The sequence below is a fragment of the Oenanthe melanoleuca genome, chromosome 2, assembly GCF_029582105.1.
Source record: "Oenanthe melanoleuca isolate GR-GAL-2019-014 chromosome 2, OMel1.0, whole genome shotgun sequence".
NCBI lineage: Eukaryota > Metazoa > Chordata > Aves > Passeriformes > Muscicapidae > Oenanthe > Oenanthe melanoleuca.
The window spans coordinates 86,764,308-86,788,139 of NC_079335.1; the positions used below are offsets into that span (position 1 = coordinate 86,764,308).

The 23,832-nt window shown below is 39.4% G+C and overlaps 1 protein-coding gene across 10 annotated transcripts in view; it reads left to right on the forward strand.

Moving 5' to 3' along the window:
• Positions 1–23,832, forward strand: part of ATXN1 (ataxin 1) — a 280,012-nt gene that overhangs the window by 68,433 nt on the left and 187,747 nt on the right. For 9 of the 10 annotated variants that reach the window (XM_056483719.1, XM_056483721.1, XM_056483716.1 and 6 more), the window contains one exon: positions 2,420–2,539. The exons of the other annotated variant lie outside the window; for it this stretch is intronic. The gene's annotated coding sequence lies outside the window, so the exon portion shown is untranslated. The remainder of the gene's footprint in view (positions 1–2,419; positions 2,540–23,832) is intronic. 10 annotated transcript variants of the gene reach the window in all.

The window sequence follows — 23,832 nt, forward strand, 5'->3', positions numbered from 1 at the left end:
GTGTGATGAGTTTGCAGGTCTCAGCCTGCCTGCCAAGCAGGACTGTTTCTTCTTGGAGGGGTGAGGGGATAGACAGGGTATTTGCAGGCAATTTCCTGCACTGAAGTGCAGCTTCTCAGTGTCTCAACTAACTTGCCCTTCTGGCTAGGAGAGAATATCCTCTGCTCAGTGCGGCGGCCTCCGTTTTGGGCCTCCATTCTGAGGAGGTGGCTTGAAATAGAAGAGCTTGTGGAGGACTGGCTGGAGAGAGTGGAATAGTCACGAGCAGGACAACTCTTGCAGTGTGAGCCTTTGTGTGCTGCATGCTGCTTATACATATTTTATTGTAAGACAAATTATCTGTGTGACTAAGTGTTAGAAAGTAATTATTTTCAAAAAGGCCATATATACATAGTTAGAAAAAACTTTTCTGAAAAATAAACAGTGCAACTTTGCTTTTCTAGCCTGGTTGAATCTATTTAGAAAGGTTGAAAAAATGAGTTTTGTTTTAAAAGACATTTGCAAGAGACCTGGAATTTCACTTAACAAAAATTTTTTTATGTAATAGATCCAGTGGCCTAGTTTCCCATTAATTAAGAAAATAGCACTTGAATGCAGTCACCTGAAAAGCAACTAAGGATTTAAACATTAGAATTTTAAAATAATTGTCTTAGTAACATGGCTAGTAAAACAAAATCAAGGCTTAATTTTCCCCTTGCTGAAGTTTAGTAGCACATCTTGGCAGATGGCAGTCAGGATTATAATTTTCATTGTTCGTACACACAGTGCTTTTGTTGTAGTGTACTAATTGAGGGGGAAATGCAATAAAAAAGTGTGGCAGGCTGTAAAGGAAGTGCTTGTCAGGATTGCATGGATGGTCTGAAGCACTGGCTGGCTGCAAACCTACTCCAGCGTGCGAGGCAGCTGATGCTGGTGATGCTTGAGAGAAGCTGGGCTGTGCGACAGCCTCAGCTATAAGCACACAGGTTGGGAGTGATTTGGCTCTTGTGGAGAGCTGTACAGGTATGGTGTGCACAATTCAGAGAGTGCAGATAACAGATTTAGTTGTAGGTCTCTTCTGAGACTGCTGTAACCAATGCTGCGTTAACATAATTAGAACAAGAAACAGAAGTATGGCAGGCTTGGCACAGGTAAATATTTCATTGCAAAGAACTGACTTGCTATATTCCAGTGACTTCAATAGCCAAGCTTTGCAAATTGAAAATCCTAACCTTATCCTTTCTTTTTACTTTTAAGCAAGACTGTAAGTGTGATAAATAAATAAATAGGTATTAGTTCGAAGGCACTGTATTTTGAAGTCTTATTCAGTGGTTCACATTCTTTATATGAGAAAGTTGAAGATATTTACATGGTTTTGACTGAGGTGATGCATGACTAACATTTTAAAATGTAAGAAACTTTGTAGATTCCTGATTTTTGCAAAAAGATGGAAACTAGATCCATGACCGTAACTCCTTTTTGATCTCAGTGTATGTGTTGAGAATGTAATGCTTCATAGCTTTTTTTTTTTTCTCTTGAAGCTGTAGTCTGATGTGACTGTACAACACACACAAATCTGTATCTGTGCATTGGCCCCAGTCTGCAAAGTTACTTTAGTACATGTCCCAGTGAGGGTTTTGCTGAATTAGAATTGATTAAAGAACCTATCTAGAGTTAAGTATGCATGTAAATCCTTCCCTAAATAGGAAAAAGTAAGTATGCTCATAAACTGAAACAACAGAAATGATTCTCAGTGAGGGAGAAATGGTCTCACTAAATCCTTTTATTGTACCAAGAGTGATAAAAATATTTGGTGAGATTCCAAGTGAAAAACCCAAATGTATTTTATTTAATAGGTGATGTCAGCAGAAGTTCAGTGCTGGCTTTTCATGGTTTTGCTGAGCAAAATCACAGAAATAATAAAAAAAAACCCACATTGGTAGAGTTTTTTTTTTGTTTATATTATTTGAGAATTTACAGTAATAGGCATCGACTTTAGTATGCCTTTAATGACAAAATAGTGTACAAGGTAAAGCCACATTCCAATAGGTGGTTGTTTTCCACCTAGTAGTAGTAGTAGTAGTAGTAGTAGTAGTAGTAGTTGCAGCACTATGTTTTCAGGATGCTACTGCGTCTCAAATAAAATATATTCTGTTGGCAGTGAAGACAGTCATCTCCACTTGCTTATGATTCTTCACCTCATTAAGATCACATTTAGGAAAAGAGCACTCTGAATAAATGGGCTCTGCTCTACTGTATGAGCTCTGTCTGCAGGATTAAATCTATAGTTTATTTGTGCTTGAGTGATAGTAAAAGCAGCCTCTCTCAGTCTTCATTGGGATATCTTAGTGTGTTGTAAATGACTATAAATGTTGACTCTTAACTGTGTTTTTGTTTCTCTTTATTTTGGTTTCCATCTCCTTCACTCCTGGATCAACAGTCACATTGCAGGCCAAGCCAGATGGGCAAGCAATACAAGCTGTGAATTTATTCTTGACCCCGTAGGACAGTGACCACCGTCATTTTTGTCTTCACCATACAGTTATGCACTGCCAATAAGGTGAGAATGCAATGCTTTTTATTTATTTCAGCAAGTGTACACTGTCTGCTCTGGGCTTCAGGCAAAGTGGACACCTTCCTGATGTCTGTGTGATTACTTACCTGTGATTGGTTTGTACTTCCCTTGCCTGGCAGTAGAGGTCCTTGAGAAACTCTGCTCAGAAAAATTCCTTTAACTCTGGTGACTCAGTTCTGGGACTTACAGAACAAGTGCATTCCAGATGAGTGGTTTCATGCTCACCTGAGGTCAGAGTATATTCAGTTACTGAAAGATATTGTATGAATGGAAAAGTTGGCAGACTTTGATTCTTGTTATAAAATGCCATGTGTAAAATCGTATAAATCCTTCTTTTACTTTAATGAACATTTTCAGGATTCTTGTTGCTTGTTGCCTACTTGGCTTTTACACTGTCTTGAGTTTCTTCTGTGCATTAAACTTTGTCCAGCATTAGAATAGTTCCCAGGATTATTAATCCCTATTGATGTATCTGTGTGTCTTTTGCTGCATTTTGAGGAATTTTGCTTTCAGTTCTTCTGATTTTCCTCCCTGAAATGCTGAGGCCAGACAAGATGTAAAAGTGCACATGTATCAGTCTACTCTGTCCCTTTCCTCTCTCTCTCCTTCCCATATGGTTCTGGAAAATAACTTGAAAAGACCAAGTCCCAAGACTCAACAATCATACTGCCAATAAAAAGAACATAAATTTTTATTTTATTTCTTTAATCTGATTGTCATTAAGCCAGCCTGGGTTTTTTTTTTTTTTTTTTTTGCTATTCTATGATTTTTAAGTGCTTGGGATTGGCTATGCTGCTAATGCTTTAAGAAAAAAAAAGATAAAGCGTCATAATAAAATTGCCTGTGTCTTTAAATGAAAGAAAATTAAATATAGCGATTGCTTGCAGAAGATCAAAGGGTTTCTTTTTAAAATTTACAATCTGAAAGCTTAATTACGGTAGCATTCTTATTTATGCAGGGCTGATCAGAAATAACTTTTGCAGAATAACTTTTTAATGTATACAGCATGTCATAGAAAAGTATGCAGTGCGACATTTACATTTTATTGTGGCTGTGGGGAAAGGTGCTGTGTTTTAGAGGGAAGTTGCCTAGGCAAGTAGTTACATGCAAGGACATGCCTGTTACAATTTCCAAATGAGATTGAAGTGGAGGTGGGTGGTATCTGCTGTGACTTCAGAGCAATGAGAGTTTCTTGGGAGTGAAAAACCACACAAAGTGCCCATGCACTGACATACTTTGTCTTTCTGTTTTGGAAGAAAACTGAATTGGTAGCAGCTATTGACTTGGGACATCAAATAAAAGGAAGTTTTTTTGCTATGATGTTATCATTTCCACAAAGCATTAATTTTTATTTTTTTTTTAGGATTAGCTTGGGTTGTATAAAAATGTATTTATTTGAAGAAGTGATTACTTCTGGAAAAGCTTCTATCTCTTAATTAGAAGAAGTAGTTGTTTATAGGGAATTAGTCAAGTCCTGTGAATAATCAGATTGTGTTACCCACAATGTATTGCTAAATCACCTTGGATATTTTCGCATCTGGTATTTTCTGCAATGACATGAGACAGAATATATTCATACTAAATATATTCATGCTAAACAAACGTTTTGGATAAAAAAATGTAACCTAGTTAAGTCTGGTGCAGGCATGATGGGAATATAGTACTAAAATGCTGTTTTTCCTATACCAGCTCAGCTTGAGGTATAGTATTGTGTTTGTGGACCTTAGATTAGGTTAGATTTGGTTTAAATTCTTGTTGCTGAACATTTTAGTCACTGAGTTGGGGGCACCTTTGTTGATGTCATTAGTTCTCATTTTCTCTATGGAACGATGAAAATGAGGCCTACTGTATAACTAAATAAGAGAAATAGAAGTTATTGGGATAGACACTGCCTGCATGCAAAGTTCTCTGTTACTGGAGGAAACAGGCAGGAGCTCACAGTAGTAAAATGTGAAAGAAACAAGACCTGGAACTGTGCGGGGACTGGTCACAGACAGAGCATTTCATACTCACACACATCATCTTTCTGGCTTTTGCATTTGTTTTGGGGTGAAGGTGGCAACTGCCCTGCTGCATTTTAGACAGGCCTGGGTTATGTCAGAGGAATGGAACATGGGACACGTTTGAAGTCATCCAAAATGGATCTCAGAAAGCGTACTTGAGGCCTAATGTCCCTACACACGCATTCATGGCTCCACTTGTGTGAGGAATTGTGTGGCTTCAGTGGGTAACATCTTCCTTGTGTGTCAGCTCTGCAGGTGTGCTTACCCTTCTAATTCAACAGTGTTTTCTGCAGAGCCAGCTAAGCACCTTGCCTGCATAAGGACATGGGTATTAGTAAAATGAAAATGAATAAATAGATACAGTTTTCTTTCTTTTTTATTTTTAGTTAATTTTAGCCTGCTCTCCAAAACATAGAGTTATTGTTATTTGTTCAGAGCATGCACTGCCTCCTTCCACGTAGGCAAATGACTCAATGCTTTCTTTTATACAGTTGTCTGGAGAGGATTTTGCGTGAGATACTGGACATTTTAACATTAAAAGAGTTCTTTTTAATCTTTTCTGCTGTCGAGTCACTTGATATTTATTAATCATAGTACTGGGATGAATTTACAGCTGCAGCCCATTTGTAAAAACTTTTTTAGCTGAATTTTCAGTAAGTATGTCTGTATACTACCCAATGGAGCTTATTTTTCACATAAGACTTAATTTCTGTTTTAAGCAGACTTCTGGCTACTGCTCTCTGTAAACAGGCACCAGTCTGCCCTTTTAAAATACTTAATAGTGAACATAAAAATAACTAATGTGTTTCTATATTACTGTGTGCAGTGGTAACTTTTTTTTTTTTGTCATATCAGTGTCCTTTTATCATAGCTGGTTTAATTTCTTCCCTCATGCTGTTTATGAAGGTTTACAATAGCTGTAGGGCTAAAAGAAGATAGGCAAAGGAGATTTCTAATGTGTTAACAGCACAAGTGAAATGGAGCTGTGAACTAGGTATAATTGGATAGTAATTAGGAATCATTTTAATTTTTAAAATTGTTTATGTGTGAGCAACTAAAAGATAAATTAAATGAAGTGATGTGAGTGCTGACAGATGGCTTAAAAATGAGGCTTTGTGGTCCCCTCACCTCAGCCATAACCTTTCATGGTTTTGCTCTCTTGTTCCTACAGCAGATACTGAAGCCCTGCTGCCTGACTGATAGAAAGTTTCATAACATGGTCTGAAGTGTAAATGGCATTGGGTGTAGTGGTATGCCTACATAAAAACACAAGGCTGACATTCATAATGTGATAAAAGGCACTATCCAAGGTTTGATTCACCTTCCAACTTGGTGTTTTTAAAAGGTGTATCTGCAAATGGAATGAGACTTGCTGTCCCACGCACTGCAACTTGTTAGCATTCCTTTAGAAGTGTGGGCTTTTGGATGTTAGTGTGAGTATGAGTAGATGGAGAGCTTCCATGTGCTGGGGGCTGAGAAGTGGTGAGGTGTCTGGATGTGATGTGCAGTTGTGTGCAAGCCTGAGCATCTGTGTGTGCCTCCTGCTGCCCCTCCCTTGGCTGTGTGTGTTGGGCAGGGGTGTGCTGGTGGGGTTTGCCTTGCCTTGAAACCAGGGCTGTGCTCTTGAAAGAAAGTTAGGCCTTGTTGCCAGGGGCATAATTTTGGTCTTAAATTAGCCCAGGTTGCAGCATCTGGATTTAAATATATTGGCTGAGGGGTGTCTCATGTTGAGACACTGTGATAGAGGCAAACCCCAAATTTGATAATTGTCTCTCTTTTCTCATCAGTTACTTATTTTGGAACTAGATATAAACCTGACTTTAAGATTTATTGAGTCACTCCTTGCTCTATAAAAAGTACAAATGTCAAAGTGTTTCTCACTTGTGTTGGAGTGTGGTTGTGACTGTTACCACATTTTTGTTTGTCAGGTACCCACGTACGAAGGCCTTTGTAGTTTTGTACAGCTAACATTTCTGTGAGGCCCGCTACTTGAAAGAAAGTCAGGCTTTAATGGAGAAGGATAATTACAAAAAAGCAGGCTTAATCCTCCTGTACTGTGCTCAGAAATTTTGTGCTACTGCGTGTTTTGTCATTGGTGTGGTTCCTTTTCAGTGGCATGTGTAGCAGCTGACTAGAAAGTGATACTTTCAAATGTATATAATAATAAATGCATTTCTCCTCTTCTGTAGCCCCTGAACACATTTGCTGCTTGGTACTGTGCTGTATTCATAGCTTTCCCAAAGTAGTCTGACAACAAGTGGATCCAGAATGGTTTGAAAATCCAATAAATTCAAGGGGGAAAAAAAAAATCCTTGTAGGTTATTACAGTTGAAGTTGTAACTTTATTCTCCATGTACTATTAGCAGTTAAAAACCCATCATGCTAATCATATGTACTGAAGTTTTATTTACAGATTAGGAGGCTCCACTTTGACATATGACTAGCAGGGAAGCCCCTCCCTTTAACAGTTGTATGTCATCTGCTTCAGAGAACTAATTACTTGGCAATTCCCATTTGATAATTCCCTCTTTATTTTCTGATGAGTTACTTAACAGTGATGAGCTTGTTGAGCAGAATACCGTGCTTAATCTGTGCTTCAGACACTACAGCATGGGTCTGGGGATATCATTGTTTCTGAAATGCTGTTTAGCCTTGCCATAGGAGCATTGAAACCACACTAAGATATGTGAACAGTTCACAGTTAATGATAAGCTGAATGTGAGTGCACAGCATTTGCCAAAAAATGAAGGAAGGGTTTAGATTACTGTTGCACTGCAAGCAGAATGTTAAATATGTAGTTTCTCAAAAAAAACTCAAACACCAAACTTAATGTAATTTAGACACTCAGAAGCAGAAGCTTGTCAGAAGTATACTTTCTATGTATCATTGCTCTTCTCCACTGAAATAATCAATTTAATGGATTTAAAAAAAAAAACAACCCACCATTTGTTGTAATACCTGTTTGACAGTTTAGCCGATTCCTGGTGGTTATTGTGTTCTTTTAATGAGAGATGCTTCAGTAGGTCTTTATTGTGTTTTCTCTGCTGTTACCTGTCTTATTCATTCTTCTCCACTCCCTTTTCACATTCTTTTACTCCAGTGGCCACAGCAACCCTTGTTCCTGGCTGGGGAATGCATTACAAGTTTCACTGCTAATTACAGCATCACAGCATTTCTAGAGGGTACCTAAGTTCAGCAGTGCTTAGCTACAGCTCTAGGCGAGGGAATTTATGGGGTGAAATGACATCAGCCTGCTCATGACAGTCATGGTAAGGTCAAAGTGAGTCTCTCTTGCAGATCAAGAGTCAGATGGGTCCTATTCAGTCCCAGTGTCTCTGAAGTTCAACCATGTTGTTGAATTTGAATAACATTTTTTTACTGGTTTTAGTGGAGAAAGGTTTGTGGATGATCTGCAGTAACTTTGACTAGATGGTGGCATTATTCCACTGATACTGCTACCTTAAGATTTCCATTGTAGCTGAGCCAGTGCTATAAGCTGAGAATGGGTCTATTTTTTCCTTTACTGGAATAAAAACACAGTATTTTGTGTATTAGCTCACATAAGATTGCATCATCAGGCTTGGTGATTTATTAGATATTCACAGTGATATCTCTTGCCCAGTACTGGAAACTGTTTAACAGGATTGTTTTATCAATGAGAAAAAACTCATTTGTACATAGCTACATGTGTTTTTGTAAAATTAATCAGAGGAACAGTAGTTTTATGAAACATATAATTCAGAACAGATTAATCTACTTTAATTGTGTTCGTGAAGTACACCAGCTATAAAATCTTTTGAAAGGAATATTTATCAAGTTGTTCAAAGATAGCTTGAAGTACAGAATTAAAATATGAGCACAATTACAGCAAATATAGAGACAGATAGAAAGTAGCTTGGGAGATTATTTAAAAAAAAATAATGCAAAAATAAGTCCCATTTTTTGGATTTTTTAAAAAAGAATATGTCATGTTTTACAAGCAAAGATACAAGAAGAGAAAACAAATAAAATTTGAGATTTTATAAAATGCAGTGAATAGGCATTTTAAATAGCATAATAATACAAGGAGTCAAAACCTAACGAAGGTCATTGAACCATTTTTCAATTTTTTAAAACCTATTTATCATTCTCTTTAATTTTTTAATGACTCAAGATGTCTCAGGTAGTGCTATATAGGCAATGTTAAAAACAGAAATCCTCTGTAAGAATCAGAATAGAAATATGACTTTCTTAGGATGCCCCACCTGTGATATGAAAGGTTTGCTTACACAGACAGGACTTTTTTCATGGTAAATCCTTCTACAAGCCATTACAACTTTTGTGTATGGACCTGAATCCTGAGCCATGGTATCATATTTATTTTCCAGAGGCAGCTAAAGAGTTATTAGATGTTGATTTAGACAGATCTTCATCACACCTGCTTCAGAGGTGTCTAAGGTTGAACTTTGAAGTGTTTGGATACATGGATACATGCCAATACTATTTCTATCAATAGTTATGCAAGTAAAACATTAACATATGAATATTGTGACCATTATCTTCACATAATATTTTAATTGCATGCTAATGTATTAAAATTTGGACTCGGGTTGAAAACAAAGAAAACCCAGCTCACTAACATGCAGTGGAGGTTTCTCTGTTGATCACTGCTTGTCCTTGGCGCCCAAAAAAATGGTACCCTCCCTCTACTTTATTAGGAGAAGAGCCTGATACATTCTAGTTGCTGTGTTTCTTTCCTCTGCATTCTCTTTGCTTTTTTCCCACCAACTACCCTGTTAACATCGCTCTTTTGTAAGTAACACTTGCTCATGGGCTATTCAAGGGTGGCCTGGCTGATCTGGTCAAATGATTTGTGTTTGCAACTCCCTGTTTGCAGAACTGAGAAGCTGCTGCAGCTCTCTACTTAGGACTTGTCTGCCTCCTCTTTGAATCAGGGTTGAGTTTCATGTTTCCTTCTTGCCATTCTTGTTAAGCTTTCTTGGATCTCTGCTGTGATCTGGCCTGATATTTTTGTTGTTAATGACAGTCTTGGAAATCACTTGTGATTTCCTTTGTGAACTTGACAGTTGATTAATTAAATTGGGGGAAGGTAAGTGACATGTGAGTATGTGTAACAAATTTGTCCTATTTTACAGGGAAAGGGGATGATGGTGCAGTCCAATAATCTGTAGTTTAAAATTATACTGTATGGTGTTTGGACAGTTTACAAATGCATTAGGTAGTGCCATAAAGCATATGTGATACTGCAATACTGGAAGAACTGAAGGAGTAAAATTCTGCATTTTGTTCCATATTTGCACAAGATGATAGAGTAACTCATTATTGGTGCGTGGTCTTCAGGTGTGAGAGTGACATAACCAGCACAGGTGTGTCCTGCCGTTATTTTGTCACTACTGGTTTATTTTGACTGCACCTCAGTAGCAGATTCAGAGGGAATACGATGTGTAGTGGCTGAGCAAATTGAAGTAATTCCTGAGTGAAAGTATGACATTTGTTACATGAGGCTACTATCCAGATGTTATCTGTTAGTGTACAGTGAGAAAGTGCCCTTAGGAAAATTGAGGTGGGTAGAAAGTAAGCATCTAAATACATTCAACATCAGCAATCGAGTACAACCCTGTTACCTAAGGAGTCAAACTTGGTGAATGTCATGTTGGCTGTATGGAATGGGAGAAATGCAAACTAAGACACACTTCTGCTATGTGTGCAGCTCTGCTATGAAGTGCGTTCATCTGAGCTGTCAGCTGGCTGGCTGGCTGTGTTTGGTGCTGTTTATACAGCTCAGCCAGGGTGTCTTTATGAAACCAGTAGTGCCGTGCAACCTAGGCTGCAGCAACCAGTGGTTTTATGCTGCTCTTCTTATTTAACACGAAGGGTGAGTGCTGTGCATCGCACCAGGGTGCTCAGCCAAAAGCTGTGGTGAAATAAGGGGTCAGGTTCCCACCTCTACTACTTACTTGGGTGGTTTCAGTGGAGCCATGTAGGTGTAAATGTGCTGTGATAGAGTCTGGGGCCTTTGGGGTGTGTCTGAGCCTCTGGGCTCAGAGTTCTCACAGCCAGGACAGCACCGCTGATCAGGCACTGTTTATTTGGCAGCACTAGAGCAGCCACTTGGCTTTTCCTTCAAGTGGAGAGGGATTGAAAGTTGTTCCTCAGTCAAATGTCATCAGTCTCTCCTTCCTGTGCTTCAGGTGGATGTGTTGGTGAATAAGACTAATATTTCTTTTCATAGCCCAGACCAGTGTTTTGCCTTTTTATACTTCTGTCCTGCTTTAACCATTTCCAGACTTTTTTCTCTTGTTGCTGGCCAATTAGTTTTTCTCCTCAGTGCCTTCTCTACCACGATTCTCCTGTGCTCAGCAGTTCTTGCTGCTGCATATCTGACCTACTTGTACACGGCTCTCTCACTGGGTTTATTACTGCCACAATACTAAGATTTTGTGTAGACCCTTTCTTCTGTTTGAATTCTGTGTGTGTTTCTACATGTCTAAAATGCCCTTCTGCTTAGAATGTTTCAATACCTCAATAGTTTTCTGCAGAAATGCAAATTTGAATGTTGTTTCATCTACCTCTCTTCCTTCCTAGTTAGTCGTAGTTGGATTCTGAGCTTTGCAACCCCAATGATCTGCCTAGACAAGCCTTTCACTCCATGCAGCATTCTGCTTCTCCTCATGGGAAAGACCATTATTTCTTCTCTGAAGCTTCTCTGTGGGTGCCTGTTTCTCTGGCTGAACATTGGATTTTCAGTCCGCCTGCCCCTGCCAGTGTTCCCTGGATTCCAGCTGCAATGTCTCTTCAGCAAATAGCTTGCTTTTAGGCTTGTTAGCTCATCTCTAAGAAATCAGTAGCATATATTTGTTTGTAAAATGTTGCACACTGGCATTGTTTAAAAAAACAATGAAAAACCACAAAACCAAAACTCATTCCGTTATTTTTTCTGTACCTGAGCATGAGCCAGGAGCCACACTCTTTGGGTCATTTGCTCATAAAATAATGGAGAACCTATTACTTTATTATCATATCATGTGATCTTCTAATCAAAAGATTATTTTACTGTATTAATTGCAATCATTCAAATTGTTAATGTAAATTTAAAAAAATATAGTACCATTTTCACGTGTCATACTGATGAGTCAAAAGCAGCAGCTTGAGCATTTTTCTTCGGGCTTCTTTATCATCACTTCTTTGCATACCGTGACTCTGCTCCAGTGATAAAGTTCTATAGTAATAGGTTGTGAAATGTATGCTAAATAAAAAAAAACTTTTGAAAAGCACTTCATTCAGAAAAAGAAAATAAAAGTGACATAGTATGCATTTTGAGTGAGGTTCTTCAGGGAAGGAAGAATTCCTGGACTGCTATGGAGAAGTACAGAAATGAAGCACCCACTGAATGAGTGAAGTTCACTTAAGGTGTGAAGTGGAAATATGTAAGAGGGGTTTTTAAATTTTTGTGTGTATCAGCACACTTTTTGCCACAAACTGACTATTGGAATGATACTGTGGTTATAGTAGATTTAAAAAAACCCAGACAATTTAATAATTATTTTGGTTGATAATTCTGGAGTTGATAGGTTTTCTCAAAAAGGAGGCTTTTGACTGAACAGAACACCATAAAAATTACTTCAATTTGGAAATTGATAACCCTTTTTGTTATATAAGTAACAACACAGAGATACAGACTAATGGATATTAGAGGAAAATACACATTTTCCAAATTGATTTACTCAGTAAATTTAACAATAGCTTGAGTATAATTAGTTTCACTTTTTCTGTATGTAGGCAGTTTCTTGAGGTGAGAAAAACATCTGAAAAAAACCCCCAACCACATGATTATAAGGTTACAAAAACTGGTGCAGGGAGCTTGGAGGTATGAGTTACTACTTTTAAAATCCTTTTCTAAAAACAAAGCTAGACTCCATATTGATGGAGTACTTTTAAAGGCAGTGCCCTTTTAATCAGTAAACAGGTCCTCTGTGCATCAAATAATTAAAAATAGAGCAAAGTTTCTGAACAAGGCGTCTGGCAGAAGCGTCTGTACTTCCATCTGTGCATGATTAGCAGAATGTTTCATGATATTTAAATAGCACAAGCTTTGCTCTCTTTTTTATTATTTGTTGTACTGAAGACCTGTTTGCTTGTTAAGTGGTCTTTTTTGAATAGTTACTGGCAAGGAATCAGGAAAGTGTATGAAGACATCTTGTACACACTGCAAATGCCAAATTGTCCCTTTTTTCAGAGACACTGGCCTTACTATATATAAATTATTTTTTTTTAATTGGAGTTCTACCGCATCCCTCCCTTAGTGTTTAAATTTTCTTAGGGACCAGTTCACGTCAGGGGGAGTTGAGCACGTGTTGGTGGTGGCTGCCCGGGGACCGCAGTGTCTCCGCTCACAGGATTATTCCCAGGGCACGGCCCCGGAGGCGTGTTGCCGTGTGAGTACACGCCAGGGTGCACTTGCGGAGTACGTGTGTGTGCCGGCTCAGCCCTGCAGCTCCTGCCGCCGCTGCTGCGAGCCCTGCCTCTAATCTGCTCTGCACGCTGCTCTGGAGCCTTACCCTTTCATGGGCACCTAATCAGCCAGGCAGCAGCTTTCCAGGAGCTTTTGAGGCCTAAAGCTGGGACTCCTCCTTGCTGGCAGTCATTCAGCATCGGATTGTGTGCTCGTCGTCTCTGGCTAGCAACACGGCGCTTTGCACTTGTAGCCACTGATTTCCCTCCGTACTAGTAAAGATTTTGTGTGTGTGTTTTACAAAGGCCTGTACAAGAAGGTATGGAATGAAAAGAAGCCACTGTCTGGATGCTGAGTGCATTGCTGTGGCTGGCTGAGGGCAGTTCTTGTTATGTGCAGTGCCCTGTTGTTGGGAGCCGGCAGGTTGGCAGGGAGCTGAGACACTCGGATAGGCTCAGAGGTCCTTTGTGGAAAGCCAGTATTCAATCTTAGGACAATCTGTGGTCTTGGATGGGCATGGAAAATAAGGGCTTTTGTGGTGTGTGTAAGTGGTGTTTACTCTGTAGCTGGGCTTTTTGTTGCTGGGTTTTTCTTCCTGTGTTTGAGAAAAGCCGTGATGTGTGAGTACTGACCTGGGTCATCCCTTAACTTCAGCTAAAAACTTCAAAAGAAATTGTGGTTACTACTGAGAGAAAAGCTGCTAACCTGTCAACATAAATGTATAAACCCTGCGTGTTTGCACCTTAGAAAAAACCACTAAAACACCTCGGCTGTGAAGAAGGAGCGTGCTATAAGCCTCACACAGAGTTCACCCCACCTCACCTGGTTAGTGCCGTGCTACTGGTGTCCATCATGCTCTTTCTGGCTCAGGTTCAGAGCAAGTTCTCGTCAGCAGGTTTTTATCTTACATGGTGAAGTTGTTGAGTTTCAGGGGGGCAGTGGTAGGACCACTTTGCAAATACCTATCCATTGCATCATTCAGCTTCTGGTCCAGAAAAGGCTTGAGGATGAGTGAGTATATACAGAGAAGTACTGGGAGGACAAGTGAAGGAACAAGCATGTTTCACTGTAAAAACTGAGGGCAGCATGTATGCCCATTCCCTTCAGCTAAACCTCTCAATTAATGCAAGAAGCAGTTGCACTCACATTTTACCAACAGTTGCACTCACATTATACCAACATTGCTCTTAAAAATCAGTTCCCTTAATAAAGGATTTCTGCAGAAATAAGAATTGCTTCTAGAGCAGTGAAGTTTGGTATGCCTAATGTTAGCATCATTCCAGGAGCAGGAAGTAGAGAAAAGACTTGGGTATATTTTAAAAAGATTCATGAAGTTATGTTGGTAGGTTGGTTAAACTAAGCCAAGTTTTGTGTTTTGCTCCTAGTATTTGTTCTCAAAATATACCATAATGCTTTTTTGGAACAGCTTCAGCTTATCTTGTGAATGTGAATTAATTAACATTAGAACAAATTTCATATTGCCCAGCAAAATTTGTTTTTCTGTGTCTTCTGTCATGCTCAAGGTGCTTCAAGCACTTTTAAATAATGAGTTCAGTTATAATAATGCTGAGGGTCTGTAGACAAACAGCCATTCTTCTAACTGCAAGGAGATCAAGTTCAAGGATGTTTTTTTTGATAGGAGTGGGAAGAATACTGCTTGTGATGTTAGTATTACTCCTGGTATTGTTTCAAAAGCATTTGTGACAGGCTCCTTGTTTTGGTAGACTAGATTTTGCTGTTTATTGAATGCACTATAAACAAAATGAAGAAGAATTGCAAGGCACATATTCAGAAGCTGTTGTTCACACCTAATTGTTGTATTTCTGACCCTGATTATTTGACATCATGACATACTACATGAAAAATCTAGTAGCCCTTGATTTCCTGAAACAAAACCAAAGCTTCCTTTTATAGCCCTGCATAAGTACATTGTATCTAAGCAGGTAAACTGAAATTCAGCCTAGGATGGTCTGATCCTATTGATTTGTGTGAAAAATGATGGTTCTGTTAGTTGTCTGCAGATCTCTGGAGAAGAGGGAGGGCCTTGTATCACTCAAAAACAATTCCTTTCGGCTGGCTGGAAAGGAGTGTGGATAGCATCCAACATACAGCCATCTCCAAGTACAAAGATTATAATGGAAACGTTGATGACCAGTCAGTATTGATGTATTAGGAAGTATTTATATAACTCAGAGTTGTTGACTACTGTAGAAATGTTGTTTCAGGCCCTGTTCCCACTGGCGTTCCTCCTGTTGACTTTTGGAGTGTTAGGATCAGACCCCTTTGGCTCAAATTTGGAGTGAACTAAGACTGAAAGAAGCATGCATGTTCTGCAGTCACCTTCCAGTTTTGGAGGGGAGAATGGAGGAAATAACCAACTTGTGCAATGGTACCAAAGTGCTTCATGGCATCATCAAGCTGTACGCTGAAAATAAAGCTTTACTTAAGTTATTTGAGATTTTTCATTTTGATCTCTAGCCTGAAGTGTTCCTGCTAATGGAAGGCTCAATGTGGTTTTTATGCTTTCCATGTGAAGCTGTTCCTTGACAAGGAGAAAAATGTATCTAATTAACATGCACCTTTTTGTATGTGGATTATTATGCATTCATTATTTTAAGTTGGTGCTATTATATGAAAGTTTCTCCAGAACTCTGGCAACTCGGTAGAAAGGAGTGACAGTTCAGTGCATTCTCAGCTGTGCAGCTCTAAAATATGTTGCTTTTGAAGACACCTGCATGTTACAGTAAAAATAACCCTTATAGCCAAAGAAGCGTGACCACTGTCTAGGTAATTACAAAAGAAAGAGATTCAACTAAGTACTGAAACAGGAAAAAAAAGGGCAGTTTTTTTTAAAGAGCAGTAGACATTATGAAAGACAGAATTACTATTCTGTAAATATTTAAAAAAAGCCCCCCAAACTCCACAAAGCTCAAGGGTTCACTATATGTAAAAGTCACTATCAGTTAGGGAATATATGTCTGAAATACTAAATACTGTAAATTCAGGGCTCAGTTGTACTCCAGAAAAAGGCAAAATGCGTAGCTTTGCTAGAAGCAACAAAAGAAAATTTGGGGAAAAGCAGAAGTACTGCTAGAAAAGCTGAATGCTACATTTCTATGTAAAATGCCATGTGACTAATATAAGTGCTGTTCTGTCCCAGATAGGGCTGCAGAAATTGTAAGCAGGTAGCAAAAATGTACTGTTTCATATTTCATAGATAATAATTGTTCCGAACGCTTTAAATAATACAGGAAATGTAGTATGGCAAACTTGACATTTGAATATTAATATTGATACTGAAACAGTTCACCGCAAAGAATGCCAGGGCTGCAGGAGGAAGGATAGCATTTTGATCAGATAAAGACAGAGAAGTTATAAAGCCCTTCATATACGTTGAAAAAAGACCTTGTGAAAACTGCGACAAAATTACCTTTCAGGATTAGACATTTTATATCCTGTTTTGGTAATATCTCTGCAGGGAAAGTTGGAAGCAAAGAGATGTCTTTGCTATTTCTGTTTCTCCCCTTCCTCCCCCACTTGCAGCTTGATGAAGACTATTTGAAATAAGGTTAAGAATACAGATCTGTGAAGTGTTTTGGATTCACTTGTACAAATACATGAGTGGATGTGGACTCAAGAAATATACTCACATATACTCTTTGGTGACCAGTCTCAAACTTGCTTGAGATGCACTGTAAGTTATTCTCTTTAAAGCTGAGATTTGACAACAGGTTACTTTATTAAAGAGAGACCTTTCTTTTCTAAACATAAAATAGTGCTGAAAGTCCCTTTTTCTTAACAGGCTAGCTTGCTCTCCCACACTGTGTGCACAGGAGTATGTGCACAATCCCTTACTACAGATTTGTTACAGCTTGCTCCATTTTTGTAGCTATGTGCGGTAAGACCAGGAGAATACAACCCTTCATGTACGAGTAAGTTTCAGCCTACCTACGTGATGGAGCTCAGGACTGTGTCCTCTTTGAGTTCACAATGTCCCTTAAAGAGGATACAAAATAAAGATGTAGACTGGTGAAAAGCTGATGATACTTTGCAAGCAGAAGAGGCCAGCCCAAGCCAAGCCCAAGGAAGGAATAGGAATGTTTCTGTTCTGTCACTCTCTGCAGTGCAGTGCTGGTGTGGATGTGTCCCACTGTTGATAAATCTCTTAGTGGCTTTTGGCAGTTGTTATTGTATAGATGATTTGGTAAGTCATATAGATGATTGTAGTACTGATTGGCACATTGCTTTCCAAAATTCCTTGTCAATGGAGTATGGCTTTTTGGCTTTGTACTGGTGATATAGGTTGCACCAGTTTGATTTTAGCTGTTCAGCTATATGCAAACTAGTTAAAGGCTTTTTATTTTTTAGGACAGGAAGGAAAAGTTTGTCAGCCTCCCTTCTGAAAGTGTTTTGGTAGCTGTGACCACTTTTTCCCTTCAAAAATATATCTTGTGCTTTCAGATGCTCTCATTTTCAGATGTGATTAATGGCAATTTTTATCTTTAGAATGTAAATGGAATTTTTAGCATACTTTGCACTGTATAATGCTTCTTTCTGCACAAACTGCTTAGCAGACAAATTAAAAAGACAGGTATGTATTTAAAAACCAACCAACCCAAACCAAAGTACACTTTATCTTCTGAAATATTTACATACTTGTAGGTCCTGCAACATATTTATGCAGATGTGGCACCATTCTGCTTTGCCAATTGTAAGCAGCTCCCTTGAGCTGTGTGTTGCCACTATAGGCAGGAGGAAATGTTGGGCACTTTGCTGGAATGATGGCAAAGCCTTTGTGTGCCAGTGGGGGTACCCTGCATGGGAGCAACCCCTCCGAGGTACCTTCTGCAGGGGGCTGTTGGGGAATTGCAGATCCCTGGTAATTGTTGGCATTCCTGTAAAAAGGATGGAACAACTTCTATTAAGAAATGCAAATCCCCTGCTGCCATGTACAAAGCAGGCAGATTCCTGACCCCTTGGAGATGCCAATGGCATTTTAGCTTGCCCTGGTGAGTTGTTAAATTCGTTAGGCACAATCTCATTTTCACGAAGGAGACCTGGACTAAGATAGTAATGCGTTGGAGATCTTACTGTCCAGGGCTGTGCAGTTTGTAAGGTGATTCACAGCATGTACAGGGGGAATGGAAATATTGTTTGGAAGCCTTCCAGTGCGTTATTTTCAAGTAATTTTGTCCAGGCACAAATGCTGGTGATTGTATGGGAGCCTCTAGAGCTACAGAGTGGAAGGTGAACCTCCTACACCTTAGGTTAGGCTATAACTAGTAAATGACATTTTATTCTGGCCAGCTATTCACCTGACTATTCAGACCTCTGTTCTAAATAGAAACCAAGAAAATAAAATACTTCTGAGATTTTGGCCTGTTTCAAGATAGGTTTCTGCTGCAGATGATTATGCAGATCTATTTTACTGCCTGTTCCTCATGCCAAAATTTAGAAGTGTCTTGATTTTGAACTGCCCAGAAACACAGCCCAAAATGGGAGTAATCATACTGAAGCAAATTACTTTTCTTACATCCTGTATTTCCTCTGTTATTCAACTGTTTCTCAGAGTATAATCTACTTTTACTGCCAGTGGTACAATAGATTATTTTTTTTTTCAAAAAATTATGGTATAGTTGCTCAAAGGAACATAGAAGTAGATTGTTAAGATAACATTTATCTTATGATTTAGTGTCTGAACCTGCTTCCCTGATGTTAGTGCAAATTAATGAAATTAGGATCACACCTTCAAAGAAATAAGAATTAAAAAAACCCTAAATCCCAATTGTTGTATGTTTGAGCTGATCAACATAAAAATGTGACTGAAAAATTGTGATATAAGCCTAAATGTCAGCTAAGTGTCATAGTGAATGGAATAATCTTCCATGAAGCTGTGAGTGGCCAACGTGTTATTTTTCATTGGGGCCCTGTTAATCTGTAGATTAATGACAGAGCATATGGTAACTGCTCCAAAACAAAAGTCATATGTAACATGCTTTTTGTGCTGCTGTTTAAACTAAATTCTAAGGTGTAACTGGGGTATAGGTAGTATTAAAAAACCCATTCTGCACTGTGATATTTGCTAGCAATATGGTATATGGCCAGGATGTACAGTAGATATTCAAACTCAGTATGCTGCAGAATTTGTGAATTTGCATGTTAAAATATTTTTCATTTCTGGAAATACCCTGAGGTGTAACTGTTCACAACCTTCCTCTTCTAAATAATTATTAAATATTTGCTTTCAAAGCTGAATCTTTAGCCATTGGGAGCATGAATTTCATAGCTAGTTATGTTAAAATCTTATAGTCAGGACCGTGGCCCAGAATCTTTGGTTTTACCATTTTTGCTGTCCTTGTGATTAATGTGCGTGAAGTACCAAATCTGTGCACACTGGAGTGCAGTTCATTACCCTGCCTTTTGGAAAATTTGAGGAACAGCTAGGAAGAGACGTGGGCAGAACCAGAGTGCCTCATACAGTTCAATCCAGAGATAAATTCTCCTGGTATCACTTGGCTAAGGAGAGATAAATTGCTCATGCCCCTGGTCAGAACTATGTAGTTACATGTAAACCCTTGGGAGTAGGTGTTTCAAAGCTGGGAGATGTCCTTCCTGGGGGGACATTTTTGAGGCTGTGGGGGTAGATCATGGGAGTGCTGGGGCTCTTTCATCTCAAACTGTGAAAGCCAGGGCTTCACCTGCCTGTGTGCTGTTCAGAGATGGGGAACTGCCTGGGTGCAGGTGACCAGATTGTAATTTTTCCCATGGAAAATTTAAAAGGCTGCTCCTCATGGGTTTTTTGCTGCTGCTCTGTGCTGCTGCAGGGTCAGGTTTATCCTGAGAGCTTATGCTTGTGGGTGCTCCATGCCAGTGGTGCAGCTGAGGTATGGGGTTGGAAGAGGAATGAGGAATGTGGGGGCTGCCTGTGAACCTGCTCACCTTCTGCACAGTTTCAGGAGACCTGGAAAATGAGGCAATTAATTGCTAAGCCTGGAGTTTGTTTAAATACAACTCAAATGTTGCTTAATGTCTATTACCTACATTTTTCTATCCTTTTGGAACATTGACCCTTAGGGATAACTGGATACGAGAGTGTTGCACCGCATGTGCATAAAGGCGGGAATGTTCCCACAGGCTGCTGCAGCCCTCGCTGGAGGCTGTGAGCAGCAGGGTGGTGGTTTGCAGGGTGATGGTGGTTTTTAATTTGTTCTCTGACTATGGTCTGTGAACCTGTATTCTTGGAGCCTGCCTCTGAAGAATAGGGACTCAGGAAAGCAAAGCTGGCTGTTAGCTGGTGCAATCGTTCTGTGGTGGGCTTCGCTTTTATTGGGAAACCTTAGGGGCCTTGCAAGTGGAAAAGATTGAAAGCTTGCTTGGCCTTTCTGCAGATGAAGAGAGGTCTTAAAAGTTTTGGTCTGCCAATTGTTTTTTGGAATATTAATTATACAGTTTCATTTTTATGCCATTTTCCCTGTCCATTTTGAGTCAATTAGCACCTCTTTCTCTTTGACTATATGTGCAGTTGTTAAGATCCAAAATTCTTTATTCATCTAATAAAGTAGTTAAATGAGCTGACTTTGAAAACACAGTAGGATAGCTAAGTGAATCTATATAAAAATAATGTTTAACAGAGAGCATCAAAGTTACCAAATATTCTGTGAGCAGTGTCATAGTTATGGCTGTTTTCAGAGAACTTGAAAGCCTTCTGGAAAAGTTATCCTTTGGAGTAAAATGCTTTCTGCTTGTATCTGTTAGGAAAGGGAATAAAGTGTTACTGTTGGTACTTGTTAGTACATTCATTTCTCATACCTTGTAGTAAATGATAGCACTCCCCTTCCTATTTTTGAGACACTGAAGCATGGAAATGAAAAATGCCTCATTTCATTATTTAGATATAGGCAAATATTCTTTTTTTTTTTTTCCTTTTCTTGCACTATTTCTGACTGCTCTTTAAAAATTCCACTGCACCCCTGGTAGGTGGGCCTGAAAACAGAAGAAACCATTCCTAGACATTCAGCCTGGTTCATATCTGAGCATGCTGCCCCTCTTGCTTCATTCAAATCCACAGCAACCCACTGGTGTGATAGCATGGAATGAGCTGCAGTCACCCATATCTTTGTTCATCTTGAGCAGTCGGGCTGGCAGGAGTGGAAAATGCTCCTCAGCAGCAGGTCTGATGCTCAGGAAATGTGATTTCGGAGTAAATTCTTGCTCAGATGGGACAGCCTTGCTCCTGCCCTATGCCATTGGTGCTGTGGTGCCAGAGGGGGTGCAGAGGGTGACGAGGGGGAGCAGCATGCCCACACATGGTTGCAGGAAGGGGTCTGGCAGGGGGTTTGCTCAGGCAGAGCTCTTCATGCTGGGACTCATGGAGCCTTGCTGGAGTTCAGCTGAACAGTATAATTAGTATCATTTTAGCTCCCAGTCAGCTGAAATAGGTACCAGGAGCTGCTTCTCCTTGCGTAAGTTATTAGAAAAGCTATTTTACTTTCCTACATGTATGCCTTATATGGAAGAACAGGCAGTGTGGCGTTTTGTCAGGAGACCGCATGAACTGTATTTTCCAGTGTCACAACTGGCAACTGTGAAATCTGCATCAAAATGCTTGTCCCAGGTATCCCTTAGGCCAGCTAGGGGAAAGCACTGCTGGGTGTGCAGGGTGCTCATACCTGAGCTCAGGGCAGATGCCTACTCTGGTCCTCACTGGCGTTAAGGGAGTCAGTGGTTGAACTAGGGAAGCTGATCTGGGCAATCTTCCAGCCTGAAGGATGTGAGGCAGAAACGGATGGGAGGAACTGTAAGTGATACGAGGGAAGCAGTAGGCTAGGAGAAGAAGGGTCCAATAAAATCAAGTAATAAAACACATCCATAAAACTACAGGACCTGAAGTTTGAAACAGTAGCTCTATGCTTATGTGCTTGGCACAACTTTAATTTCTAATTTGCCTGCTTCCTTCAGGCTTCCTCTTGCCAGAGAGGTGGTCTGTATGCTCACTGTCTGCAGCTGGGGAGACCCTGGTCTGCTCATGCCAGTGGTGATAGAGGAGCACAGGGAGATAAGAGTTTTCCCTGTAGCAGTCATTGCTCTTGGGTGGGTGTGCTTGGCTGGTTTTCCAAATCATAGACTTCAGGCAGTAAGGCATTAGAAATATTATAGTCTATTAAATGTACTGTGGAGTATTTGGCTGCACTAACTGCTGCTTTTAATAGAGTTCAGATCTGACATTTTTGGGACTGAGAGGGTTTGGATGTAAACTTTGTTAAATTGGTTTTGAAAAAGGAAGTTCTTTCATGCTTTGAAGGGAAAAAATATGAAGACAGAACTGCAACTCTCTTCCTTAAATCAAAGTTTTCTGCCTGAAACGGGAACAGCTCAGCAGAACAGTTTAAGTAAACATGGCCATAACTGCTTATCTGAGACATTGGCATCCTCTCTTCTTACTGTGTTACTTTTTTGTGGTATCCTGGCGTCTCTCAGTCACTGATGTGTTTGTTCTCACAGCACCTCCTTTGTAGGCATATACTTTTGTGTCCATTTGATAGTTGCCACCAAGATTTGAGACTTTATCTGAAGAGCTCACTCCAGGAGTGTACGTTTTCTACACTTCTACAGATGAGATTTTGGAATTGCTGTCTGAACAGTCCTTCCTGCCTGCAGCTCTGAATTTCACTCTGTCTCTGTTGTGGCTTCTTTATTTATTAAGCAGGGGAAAAAACAGAGGCAACTGTTTCTGAGTCATCCCAAGTCAGTGTTCAGCCCAGGACAGGATAAAATATAGGCCAATGATGGCTGGTGCACAGTTGTAGCCTGTGTGGGGGGTCAGTGAATGTAGTATAAACACTGGGAGATTTGCTGAAAATCACATCTGTATGTGGAAGTGCAAGGTATTAAGTACCATACTCTAAAGCTAGTGCCTGAGTGTGGGGTCATGATTCTTCTCCTAGGTAGGAAAAATGTGCCATATTGTGAGAATTGACTTACTGATACCTAAATTGACTACTGATACCTAAACAGCTTGTGTGGGTTTTATCTGTGTGTTAAAATAATATAGGCCCACACTGGGTCTTTTATCCAGAAAGCATTGCCACATGCAAGTATCTTCTGTGCACTTCAAGTTCTTCCACTCTACCATTGCTTGAAACTTCATTATTAAAATTAATATTTCAGTTAATGCTTTACTCTTAAGACCAGCTTCTAAAGAGACAAATATGTTTTAATTTGTACATGAAAAACAAGGAGAATGTTTTAATTACAGAATGTAGGATTGTAATTTATTTGATAGGTCTAGTAAAGTAAAAAGTTCAGTGATGCTTCATAGAGTACTTCTGTGTGTTCTATAACATCTTCAAAGTAATGGAACTATAAGAAATGAGAAGTGAGAGGCGCTTCTTGTTTTTTCATGGGAATGAATGTGTCTGTACATTTTTGAGGCTCTGGTATATGTTCTTCCTCATTTTGGTTACATTACAAGGAATAAAATCAATTAAATGAAGAAAAAGAAAAAAGAAGACTGTGCCTCTTGCTCAGTTTTGTTGTGATTCAAACAACAGCACATCAGGTCATAGGAAGTGATCTCAGCCATATTTTCAGTTACAGTTTAAAAAAATGGTATTTTGTCATGAAATAGTATCCACAGTTTTAAAGCTAGTACACATGCAGATGTAAGTATATTGCACTGTCAATGCCAGTCTAGTACATAAAGAGCTTCACAACTGTTTGGATCTGCTCTTCTTTCATAATGGGCTGCAACTTGTTTACTAATGCTTGAAAGCATGTACACATCAAATAAATCTCTGGTATTTGGGCCATAGTGTACCAGCATT